Source organism: Thunnus maccoyii, chromosome 3, assembly GCF_910596095.1.
Source record: "Thunnus maccoyii chromosome 3, fThuMac1.1, whole genome shotgun sequence".
Lineage (NCBI taxonomy): Eukaryota > Metazoa > Chordata > Actinopteri > Scombriformes > Scombridae > Thunnus > Thunnus maccoyii.
Genome location: NC_056535.1, coordinates 37,017,547 through 37,030,102, shown reverse-complemented (window position 1 = coordinate 37,030,102; position 12,556 = coordinate 37,017,547).

Below are 12,556 nucleotides of genomic sequence, written 5' to 3'. Positions count from 1 at the left end.
TGTCGATGCTGTACGCCTTCTGCAGAAGAAGAAGAATAACATGTATCAGTGTGTTGATGCTGTACGCCTTCTGCAGAAGAAGAAGATGTATCAGTGTGTCGATGCTGTACGCCTTCTGCAGAAGAAGAAGTATCAGTGTGTTGATGCTGTACGCCTTCTGCAGAAGAAGAAGAAGAACACGTATCAGTGTGTTGATGCTGTGTGCCTTCTGCAGAAGAAGAAGTATCAGTGTGTTGATGCTGTACGCCTTCTGCAGAAGAAGAAGAAGAACACGTATCAGTGTGTTGATGCTGTGCGCCTTCTGCAGAAGAAGATGTATCAGTGTGTTGATGCTGTGCGCCTTCTGCAGAAGAACACGTATCAGTGTGTTGATGCTGTGCGCCTTCTGCAGAAGAAGATGTATCAGTGTGTTGATGCTGTGCGCCTTCTGCAGAAGAAGAAGTATCAGTGTGTTGATGCTGTACGCCTTCTGCAGAAGAAGAAGAAGAACACGTATCAGTGTGTTGATGCTGTGCGCCTTCTGCAGAAGAAGATGTATCAGTGTGTCGATGCTGTACGCCTTCTGCAGAAGAAGAAGAATACGTATCAGTGTGTTGATGCTGTACGCCTTCTGCAGAAGAAGAAGAAGTATCAGTGTGTTGATGCTGTACGCCTTCTGCAGAAGAAGAAGATGTATCAGTGTGTTGATGCTGTACGCCTTCTGCAGAAGAAGAAGTATCAGTGTGTTGATGCTGTACACCTTCTGCAGAAGAAGAAGAAGAACATGTATCAGTGTGTTGATGCTGTACGCCTTCTGCAGAAGAAGAAGAAGAACATGTATCAGTGTGTTGATGCTGTACGCCTTCTGCAGAAGAAGAAGAAGAACATGTATCAGTGTGTTGATGCTGTACGCCTTCTGCAGAAGAAGAAGAAGAACATGTATCAGTGTGTTGATGCTGTACACCTTCTGCAGAAGTAGAAGAAGAAGATGTATCAGTGTGTTGATGCTGTACGCCTTCTGCAGAAGAAGAAGAAGAACATGTATCAGTGTGTTGATGCTGTACACCTTCTGCAGAAGAAGAAGAAGAACATGTATCAGTGTGTCGATGCTGTACGCCTTCTGCAGAAGAAGAAGAAGAACAGGTATCAGTGTTTCGATGCTGTACGCCTTCTGCAGAAGAAGAAGAAGAACACGTATCAGTGTGTCGATGCTGTACGCCTTCTGCAGAAGAAGAAGAATAACATGTATCAGTGTGTTGATGCTGTACGCCTTCTGCAGAAGAAGAAGATGTATCAGTGTGTCGATGCTGTACGCCTTCTGCAGAAGAAGAAGTATCAGTGTGTTGATGCTGTACGCCTTCTGCAGAAGAAGAAGAAGAACACGTATCAGTGTGTTGATGCTGTGTGCCTTCTGCAGAAGAAGAAGTATCAGTGTGTTGATGCTGTACGCCTTCTGCAGAAGAAGAAGAAGAACATGTATCAGTGTGTTGATGCTGTACGCCTTCTGCAGAAGAAGAACATTATCAGTGGGTTGATGCTGTACACCTTCTGCAGAAGAAGAAGAAGAACATGTATCAGTGTGTTGATGCTGTACGCCTTCTGCAGAAGAAGAAGAAGAACATGTATCAGTGTGTTGATGCTGTACGCCTTCTGCAGAAGAAGAAGAAGAACATGTATCAGTGTGTTGATGCTGTACGCCTTCTGCAGAAGAAGAAGAAGAACATGTATCAGTGTGTTGATGCTGTACACCTTCTGCAGAAGTAGAAGAAGAAGATGTATCAGTGTGTTGATGCTGTACGCCTTCTGCAGAAGAAGAAGAAGAACATGTATCAGTGTGTTGATGCTGTACACCTTCTGCAGAAGAAGAAGAAGAAGATGTATCAGTGTGTCGATGCTGTACGCCTTCTGCAGAAGAAGAAGAAGAACAGGTATCAGTGTTTCGATGCTGTACGCCTTCTGCAGAAGAAGAAGAAGAACACGTATCAGTGTGTCGATGCTGTACGCCTTCTGCAGAAGAAGAAGAAGAACACGTATCAGTGTGTCGATGCTGTACGCCTTCTGCAGAAGAAGAAGAAGAGCACGTATCAGTGTGTCGATGCTGTACGCCTTCTGCAGAAGAAGAAGATGTATCAGTGTGTCGATGCTGTACGCCTTCTGCAGAAGAAGAAGAAGTATCAGTGTGTTGATGCTGTACGCCTTCTGCAGAAGAAGAAGAAGAACATGTATCAGTGTGTTGATGCTGTACGCCTTCTGCAGAAGAAGAACATTATCAGTGGGTTGATGCTGTGCGCCTTCTGCAGAAGAAGAAGAAGAACATGTATCAGTGTGTTGATGCTGTACGCCTTCTGCAGAAGAAGAAGAAGAACATGTATCAGTGTGTTGATGCTGTACGCCTTCTGCAGAAGAAGAAGAAGAACATGTATCAGTGTGTTGATGCTGTACACCTTCTGCAGAAGTAGAAGAAGAAGATGTATCAGTGTGTCGATGCTGTACGCCTTCTGCAGAAGAAGAAGAAGAACAGGTATCAGTGTTTCGATGCTGTACGCCTTCTGCAGAAGAAGAAGAAGAACACGTATCAGTGTTTCGATGCTGTACGCCTTCTGCAGAAGAAGAAGAAGAACACGTATCAGTGTTTCGATGCTGTACGCCTTCTGCAGAAGAAGAAGAATAACATGTATCAGTGTGTTGATGCTGTACGCCTTCTGCAGAAGAAGAAGAAGATGTATCAGTGTGTTGTTTAGTTTTATTTATTTGTTTACTTGTTTTGTTCAGTTGTTGTGAAACCTGTTTGTCCTTCAGATCTGTTAAACATCCAAAAGCTGCTTTGAGTTTTCAGGTTTTTCATGAGTTTGTTCACATGTGAAACAAACATGAAGATTCACCACAGAACTCCAGTAAACACCAGTAACACCATTATACACCAGTAACACCGGTAACACCATTACACACCAGTAACACCAGTAACTATCGGTATCTAATTCAATTCAAGATCCCCCTTCCTCCTCCTCCTCCTCTTCCTCCTCTTCCCCCTTCCTCCTCCTCCTTTTCCTCCTCCTCCTCCTCCCCCTTCCCCCTCCTCTTCCTTCCCCTCCCCCCCCCCCCCCCCCCCTCCCCCCTCCTCCTCTTCCTCCTCCTGATTGGACGGCGTCCTCTCTGACTGAATGGACTTTGTGTTGGTTGCTAGGAGACTCATCAGGCTTCAACATGGTGACAAGGCGCTCAGTGTCTCACAGCCCCCCCAGTATTGGGAGGGGGGGGGGGGGGGGGGGGGGCCCTGAATGATCCTTTTCTTCCAAATTGGCTTCTTCTCCCCCATCATCATCCTCATCTTCATCATCCTCAGCATGTTTAAAGGAGAAGTTCCACATGTTGGGAAACACTTGCTAATAACATATGAATCATATCAAAATAAGTTGTATAATATATTATATATGCATATAAGTGCCAAACAACCCTTCAGTTATAGTTTTATGTCACCAGCTTGTTTTTGTCATTTAACACTTTTTGTGGAAGAAAAACTAAAAGTAGAAATGAATTTTTTTGTCTTTATGTTCAGATGTTTTCAGTCTGAATCTGTCTGTGAATAAATGATATATAATAATATGTTTACTTTTAATGACATCATTCTGATCAAATAAAAGTTCATGATTTGGTTGAACTGGGAGATGTCATGTAAATGGTCTGGTAGTGGTATAAATGTAATGGTTGAGAGGCAGTGATGATAGTCTGACCTCTGCTGGACGTACAGGTACATCACACCTGTCTGTCGGAGGACTGCTGGACTAAACCACAAAGTTTAAAGGTCCCCCAGAAATGTTTGTTTCCTCATATAAAATCTCTAAAAGCATCGTCTCCTCCTTCATTAAAACTCTGTGAATATTTCCTCCTGGAGACCAGATGTCTCCTCCTTCACTGTAAAGTTCATTCTCAGTGTTTGTGAACCGGAGGCTTTAAGTTTCCACATCACACTGTGTCGGCTGCATACTGGACCACGATTGGCTCCAAACTAGTTGTGATGTCATAAATCCTGCAGGTGTTAAAGTGAGATTTAAAGGACGAGTTCACAATGTTAAACCAACAGTCAGGAGCCCAAATGAACATTAAAGCTGTTTTTCTTGCTGTAATCATTCCTCCTGTTCATACTGACCATTAGAAGATCCCTTCATAATGACCTTACAATGGAAGTGATGGAGGACAAAATCCACAGTCCTCCTTCTGTGCAAAAAATGTATTTAAAAGTTTATCTGAAGCGAATATGAAGCTTCAGCGTCCAAATGAGTCAAATCAAGTAGATATCTTTCAACGTTACAGTCTTTTTAGTGCCAAAGTTCCTCTTTTTGTTACTATACTTCCACCTGCAGCTCAACAGGGAAACACTGTCTGAGGAAACACAAAGAGGGAAACTGTAAAAACAAACTGCACAACCATCATTCTGCACAGAGAAGAAGAACAACGTCACAGTCAAGTTAAATCTTTCTCCTGATGAGGTCACCTGAGCTCATGAAAGCCATCATCCTGACTTCTTCTTCTGTCTGTAAAGCTCAGGCTTCAATTAAAGAGGCAATATTCTGCTTTTAATGATTTTCTGTTATTAATTTCCTGTTCTGATGTCGGATGTTAAACATGGTCAAAGTTCAGAAACTTTAGGTGAGCGTATGTAGAAATTCTGCCTGCAAGTCAAAACTCAGGGCTTCAACCAGCTCTGAACGCTTCGTTTGTGACATTTTTTTCTACGTCGGCTCGTCACACATGCTCATAAACAGCCGTCTGTTCTGTAGCCTGGGTTGCTAAGGTGGTTGCTAAGGTGGTTGCTAAGGTGTTTCCATGTGTTGTTCAGCTCCAACATGTACGGATGGATTTGAGAAGTTGACATTTGGAGTAAAGAAGGAGAAAAAGAAGTGAAATCCTGCTACTATAGTTTGTTTACGTAGCCTCTGGAGCCGGAGGAAGCTTCCTGAAGCTGACCAATCAGAACAGAGTGGACTCATCAGGAGGCGGGGCTTAAAGAGACAGGAGCTAAAACGGCCTGTTTCAGACAGAGGCTGAACTGAGGGGCTGCATAAAGGACCAGTAGAAGATAAATAAGGAGTTTTTAACTGGAAATCATGCAAAGATATTCCAGTAGAGCCCCAGAATATAAATATAGAGCTGGAAATGTGCAGAATATGTTTCCTCTAACCTGCATCAAGGCACTAGTTGACGCCACTGATGTGTTTTACACTTAAAACAAATACTGTGATTTAGCTTCTTCAAACAAAAATGATTAAAAACATGTCAGTGAGCCACATCTTCATCACCATGAACACACACACACACTGTCCTGCTGCCAGAAATACTCACTACAGATCCACTGAAAATTGTCCCCAACAAACGTACTATTTCTTCCTGTTTGTTTTAGGAAGCCTGAGCCTTTAAATAAAAAGACACTATATATTTGTGAGTTTTGTGTTTTTAAAGCTGTAAGCAGGAACTGAAGACTCTCAACATGAGATTTGATAATGATGAGGAAAATCTAGAATACCAGCAGATTTAAACTGCCAGCTAAACTGTATATACAGTCATTATTTAAACAAGCAGGAATGGAGATAATTTATGTAAAATATAACGTTAATAATGTAAATAAGTATAAATAAGTATAACGTAAATAATAATGTTGTGAGTTGTGTCGGGTCTAAGAAGGATAAAGCTGGTTGCAAGATTAGTTTATGAATGAAAATGTATGTCTGTGAGGTGTTTTACAGATTTACGTCTTCAGTTCTGAGAAACTGAAGTTTAATTAATGACTTTTTCTGAGCACTTCTCTCTCAAAGCTTCTTGTTTCCGTCTGTATTTTTAGCTGCAGGGATTTTCTCTGATTGCCTTAATCTGCCTCTGTGGTCCAAGCTGGATTTAACCCACTGAAGACCCACATCAACACAAACCTGATGTATTTTAATACGTGTTCTGTGTTTCTGTGCTTTCAAACTGAACGCTGTGTGATCCGGCTGCAGCAGACTGACCAACATTCACAACGACGAAGGTCAGAAACAGTCACATGTTCTTCTTCTTCTTCTTCTTCTTCTTAATGAGCAGCGTTACGTAACCGCGGCCTGAAATATCCCTGCCGCTGTTTATTCTGGGAGAGCAGATTCAGTTACTCACACATGACTTCATGAACTAATTGTTCAGAAAACACCTGCTGACAGGATCTGCGCTCTGATTGGTGCAGAGACAAAATGTTCACACAGACTCAGACTGGAGCTCCACTTTCACTTCAGACTCTCCACCATATTTACATTTCCTGAGTTTTAATCACTTCCTGCTGTATTTTTGTTCTTTATTCTGTAAAACAGAATAAAATCATCACTAATCTGAGTTTAAACTATTAAACTGTAGCTGATCCACATTTAGTCACATTTTAAAGGATTTTACTACTCAGAGTTCTCTATGTGTCTTATTAGATCTATATTTATTGTGTCTTTTTTGCTCATATATATGTTGGAACCACACGTGTGAATTCAAGTGTGCTGAGTGACAAATAAACTTGAACTTGAACTTATTTGACAGTGCGTGTGATGAGCATGCTGCATGATGTTCAGTGTGAATAAATATAAACCTTTTAGCAGCAGTTTGCATCTGATAACTTCCTCCTGACAACAAAGTTGTTTTCTGTCCATAAAATGAACCAAAACTTTTTTTTTTCTCATCATAGCCATATCGCTGATATTTCAGAAAATAGTCCTATGAATCATTTTCGTAATGTTCTTGTGAGTATCAGAAGGAAAAACAATGTCGTCCCTCTGACAGATGCATCAGAAAACCATCATACAGGTCATTTGAAAGGTTGGTCCTATTTATGCTTTGATACACTTTCATATATACACACACATACATGTTTGATACATTACTGGTCAAAACCAGTTTTTATTGAACTGTATGTAGTTTAATGTCTTAGTGTACTCTGACATTAAAGTTTTGAAGAAATAAATTGGAGATAAAACTAAATTTAATCTAAATATTTGACTCGCCTTTTGCAGATATAATAACTGAACACATATTCTTTCTACAACTGAAATCAAATATTGTTCATAAAGTTCTTCCAGCACTGATGCAGAAGTTAAATGTGTTGCTCTGTCAGGTTGCTTTGCTCCATGACTGTGCTGCTTCCATGATCTGAAGCCCACCGTCTAGTTCTTTTCTTCTATGGTGGTTCTGACAGCCTGGAGGTTTGTTTTGGTTTGTTATGTTGCTGCAGGATGAACTCCTGACCAGCTAGCTGTAGACCAGACCATCAGGCTTCCTCCTCCAGCCTTTTATACACATAGAAGGTTTTAATCATCACCTGCAGGAGCTGTTTGCGTCAACTTTCAAGGCTTCATTTACTTCCATTGCTGCATTAAAGATCCCTGAAAAGGCCTTTTTATAGCTCTGACATTTACATTATTTGTCAGTTTTTGATAAGTTGAACTTTTTTTTTTATTTTTTTTTTTACCTCTGGCAGTTTTACATTTGTAACATTTAAGGTTTTTCACAGGGCTTGAACTGCTTACATTTCAATAAAAAGTGGAAAAATGAGGTGTTGATAATGTTTTATTTTACAGGTCCTTTCATTTTATCGTAATTTCCTAGAATTTTCTGAGTAATTTGTATTTATATAACAGGTAATTTTAGGACATTTTACGGAGAAGATGGACCAATTTGGTTCAAATTATAAGAAAAACAGGAAAAACTTAAATGTGTTTAGTTGGTAAGAGTCTGCTCATTATATTACATATTACATATTAGAACAAAAATCACCTGCGGAGTTCCTCAAGGGTCCGCTCTTGGCCCCCTTTTGTTCGATACTTACGCCGGTTTATGATGCCACTGAAACCAGCTGATTCTATAAACAGGTGAATATGTGTCATGATCTTTGACACTTTAAGACTCTTCACTCTTAAAACACTGAGACATTCAACAATATATAAAATATTCTGTCTACGGCTTCTGGACCACCGGTATGGGTTCATTACGCAGTGTGGGTTATTGTATCACAGAACATTCACAAAGTATTCAGACCCTTCACTCTTTCAACATTTTGTTATGTTGTCTTATGCTAAAATAATTTAAATTATTAGTATTCAGACTCTTTGCTCCGTACTTGGTTGAAGCAGTTTTGAGTCTTCTTGGGTTTGATGCAACAAGCTTTGCACACCTGGATTTGGGGACTTCCTCCCAGTCTTTCTCCTTCAGTCCAGTCTGAGGTCCTGAACACTCTGGACCAGGTTTTCATTAAGGATATCTCTGTACTTTGCTCTGTTCAGCTTTCCCTCAACCCTGACCAGTAACCCCAGTCCCCCAGTCCCCCAGTCCCCAAGTCCCCCAGTCCCTGCTGCTGAAAAACACCCGACAGCATGATGCTGCCACAACCAGGCTTCACCACTGGGATGGCACTGGGATGGTTATTGGGATGGTACTGGGATGGTATTGGGATGGTATTGGGATGGCGCTGGGATGGTATTGGGATGGTACTGGGATGGTACTGGAATGGTATTGGGATGGTATTGTGATGGTACTGGGATGGCACTGGGATGGTATTGGGATGGTATTGGGATGGTACTGGGGTACTGGGATGGTATTTGGATGGTATTGGGATGGTACTGGAATGGTATTGGGATGGTAGTGGGATGGTAGTGGGATGGTACTGGAATGGTATTGGGATGGTATTGTGATGGTACTGGGATGGTATTGGGATGGCACTGGGATGGTATTGGGATGGTTCTGGGGTACTGGGATGGTATTGGGCAGGTGATGAGCACTGCCTGGTTTCCTCCAGACATGACGCTTAGAAATGAGACCAAATAGTTCAATCTTGGTTTCATCAGACCCGAGAATCTTGTTTCTCTCAGTCTGAGAGTCCTTCAGGTGATTTCCTGTCTTTCGCTGAGGAGAAGCTTCCGTCTGGACACTTTGCCATAAAGATCAGATCGGTGGAGTGTTGCAGTGATGGTTTCCTTTCTGGAAGTTTCTCTCATCTCCACACAGGATCTCTGGAGCTCAGCCAGAGTGACCATCGGGTTCTTGGTCACCTCTCTTACAGTGGATCTTCTCTCCTGAAGGCTCAGTTTGGCCGGGCGGCTCACAATCCTCTGAGCTCTGAAGGCAGCTTGGTTTTTGCTCTGATATGCACTGTCGGCTGTGAGACCTTATATAGACAGGTGGTGTGTTCCTTTCCAAATCTGCCCAATCAATTGAATTTACCTCCAATCAAGGTGTAGAAACATCTCAAAGATGATCAAGAGAAATGGAGCCACCTGAGCTGAATTTCAAGTGTAATAGCAGAGAGTCTGAATACTTCTGTCAATGTGATATTTCAGTTTTTCCTTTTTAATTAATTTGCAAAAATTTCTAAAATTCTGTCTTCACTTTGTCATTATGGAGTATTGAGTGTAGATTGATGAGGGGAAAATGAATTTAAATGATTTCAGCATAAAGCTGCAACATAACAAAAAGTGAAAAAAGTGAAGGTCTGAATACTTCCTGAACGCTCCGTACATCTGGTCATCATGTCGAGGGTCTGATCACCAACTGCGTGCAGGGTTTATCCTTTTCTTTTTGTTGTTTGTCGTTACGTTTTTTGTTAATTGAGTTTGTCTTGTCTTGTTTTTTGTTCCTCCTATTGGGGAGCTACTCTGTGTTTGTATGAGTCACTGTCACTGTGGATATTGGTTATGTTACTTGATATATATTTATCAAAGATATGAATGATGTCTGGTCATGTGAGATTATTGCCAGACTGTTTTTGTTGTTGTTTCTTATTGTTCTGCTTGGTTAACAAAAAAACAAAACAAAAAAACCTGTATGATGGTTGTATGTGTCTGTCAAAACTATCATAATAAAAACAAAGAAATGCTAATGTGAAGTATTTGCTGCATGTTTCAGTGAATAAAGTGATCACACTGTGTTAAAGATCTTCTGACTGCTGCTGACCACCACTCCACTAAAAATAGACGAATGAGTCGACATCACAGCGAACTGACCCAGTCTGCACCCTGATACCTCCGTCCAACCCCCCCCACCCTGCTGTCAGCTGTTAGTCACCATGGCAACACACACACACACCCCAACACGCCCACTTCAACAGGTGTGTCGCACCCCATAGTTCAAATATTTGTCAAAGCTCAGCTCTCTCTGGTTCACCAGACACTCGGAGGCTGTTTGAGGCTCCACTGAGCTCCACCAGTGAATAAACTTAATCAGTCAGAAGTTCGACTTATTATCTTGTGATCTTAATTTAGTACAAAGTCAAAAGTGTGACTTATTGTGTCTGTTTAACTTAGAAAAATCATAATTTTGACTTGTAAAATAATGCATTTGACTCAGCGAGTTACAGTTTTCTCATAATATATTAATAATATCTATATTTTCCCTCCTAACATTTCATCTATTAGTCTCTGCAGCCATGACAGACATGAGCGTCCAGAGTTTCCAGTGTTTTTAGACTTTCAGGAGTATTTCTCCCGACAGACTGGAAAAGATTTTTACAGCTTCATGTTGAGACATTCGCTGTGAGAAAAAATAACTCAGCCGTTGCCAGAATAAATACAATCAGTATCTTTGACGCAGGTCACAGTCATCAGGTTAATCTGCTCATAAAACAAAAAGCCAATTTCAATATGATTTACAAATATGATATAAAAGCTGTTATCACAGTAGAAACACAGTGATCTCACAGTGAATGTATAGTGAAAAATCGAGTCTGTGAGTAAAATCTCCAACAGAGTGTTAAACTCATGATCCACACTGGCAGCGTAGCGTCAGAACACCAGACTGAAATATCTCAACAACTGTCGGATGGATCGCTGTGACGTTTGCTTCTCGTGTTCATGTTCCTCTCAGGATGAACTATAATAACTTCTTCTCTAACATCATCATCTGGTCAGAATGTCATTGGTTTATGACCAAATACCTGTAAAACTGATGGGATTCCCAGCAGTCTGAGCTGCACTACACAGTAAACATCAACATGTTAGCATGCTCATGTTAGCATGTCTGCTGCAGGAATATTTACATCATCAAAAGAAAAACTTTATTAAAAGTAAAGCTGCAACTCACAATTATTTCTGTTATTTTATTAATCTGAGGATCATTTTTGTCGTCTGTAAAATCTGACATGATGAAAAATATCCGTAAGACTTTCTAAGAGTCCAACATGACGTCTTCAGATGTCTTTATTTGTGTGAACAAGAGTTTATTTTCATTGAAGAAAAAGTTGGAATCTTTTGCTTTATCAACATTATTGATTCCTCAGCTGATCCTTTCAGCTCCCACCAAACACCCGTGTTTCTGTTTCTGCAGACAGACTTTGTGCTGGGAATGAATAGTGCCAAACTTTGGAGGTAAAAACAGATTTTTGGGAGGAAAACAAACCCAAAATAAAAGCAACAATTCTTCTCTAATAAAGACAAATAAAGTGCTGTTGGACTGACCTTCTTCCCATAAGCAGCTCCCATTCTTCACTTCTCTGCTGAGTCTTTGTTGTTTGTTTGTTGCAGCAGGTTCACTCAGGCTTTCTGCCTTTCTTTCCTCTTCTTCTTTTTCCCAGCAGCCTCCTCACCCTGCCCCCCCTCCCCTCCCCTCCACTGCCTGGCAGTCCAATCACTGGGGTCAGTTAACCCACCGAACTCTGAGGCAGCTTCATACTGTGGCACCAAACCAACACCGAGCCAGAGCCGAGAGGAAAGAGCAGCCAGTCAGAGAGGAAACAGTCCGAGTGTTTGAGAGTGTGCTGGTCTGAGAGGAGGAGGAGGAGGAGGAGGAGGAGGAGGAGGTGTCCCAGCCACCTGTTACTGCCTGACTCTCTGCTCTCAGCTGTGAGGAGTTAAGGTGCTCTGACTGGATTAATGTAATTAGTGGTGACAAGAAGAGAGCAGGAGGCTGAATCTGGTGTCTTTATACGTTCTTACGTATTTATCTCAATGTGCTACGTTGTCAATTTCTATAAGAACTTTAATAGAAAGTCAAGAGGTTGTGATATGACGCCAGCGGTGGAAAGTAACTCAGTACATTTACTCAACTACTGTACTCAAGTACTAGTACTTGAGTATTTCCATGTGATGCTACTTTATACTACTCCACTATACTATACTATACTCCACTACACACTAAAAATCACTGGGTTCAAATTTTACCCAGTTTGAGTTGATAACACAAACACAGTAGGAGCCAGTTTTAGTGATATTTATTTATTTTACTGTTGGGTTGTTTACCCAAAATAAAGCTAGTTACCTTTGAGTGACTGACACTGTCTATAAACAGGTAATAACTGTTTATAACTCAGTATAATGTATTAATAATCAGTCTATAAACAGGTAATAAATGTTTATAACTCAGTATAATTTATTAATAATCAGTTAATAAGTGTTTATAAGAAATAAATCTTAATGTTTTTTTTGTTTGTTTGTTTTGCTACAGTTAAAAAACAGGAAGTACTTCAGTTAAAGCCATTTATTGTTTGTGAAAATAAACTAAAAGCAACATCATTTACAAAAAAAGAAAAAGGGGCGGCCAGGAAGTCAAATCAGAGAAATATTAATAAAATTAACATCAACTTCTACTA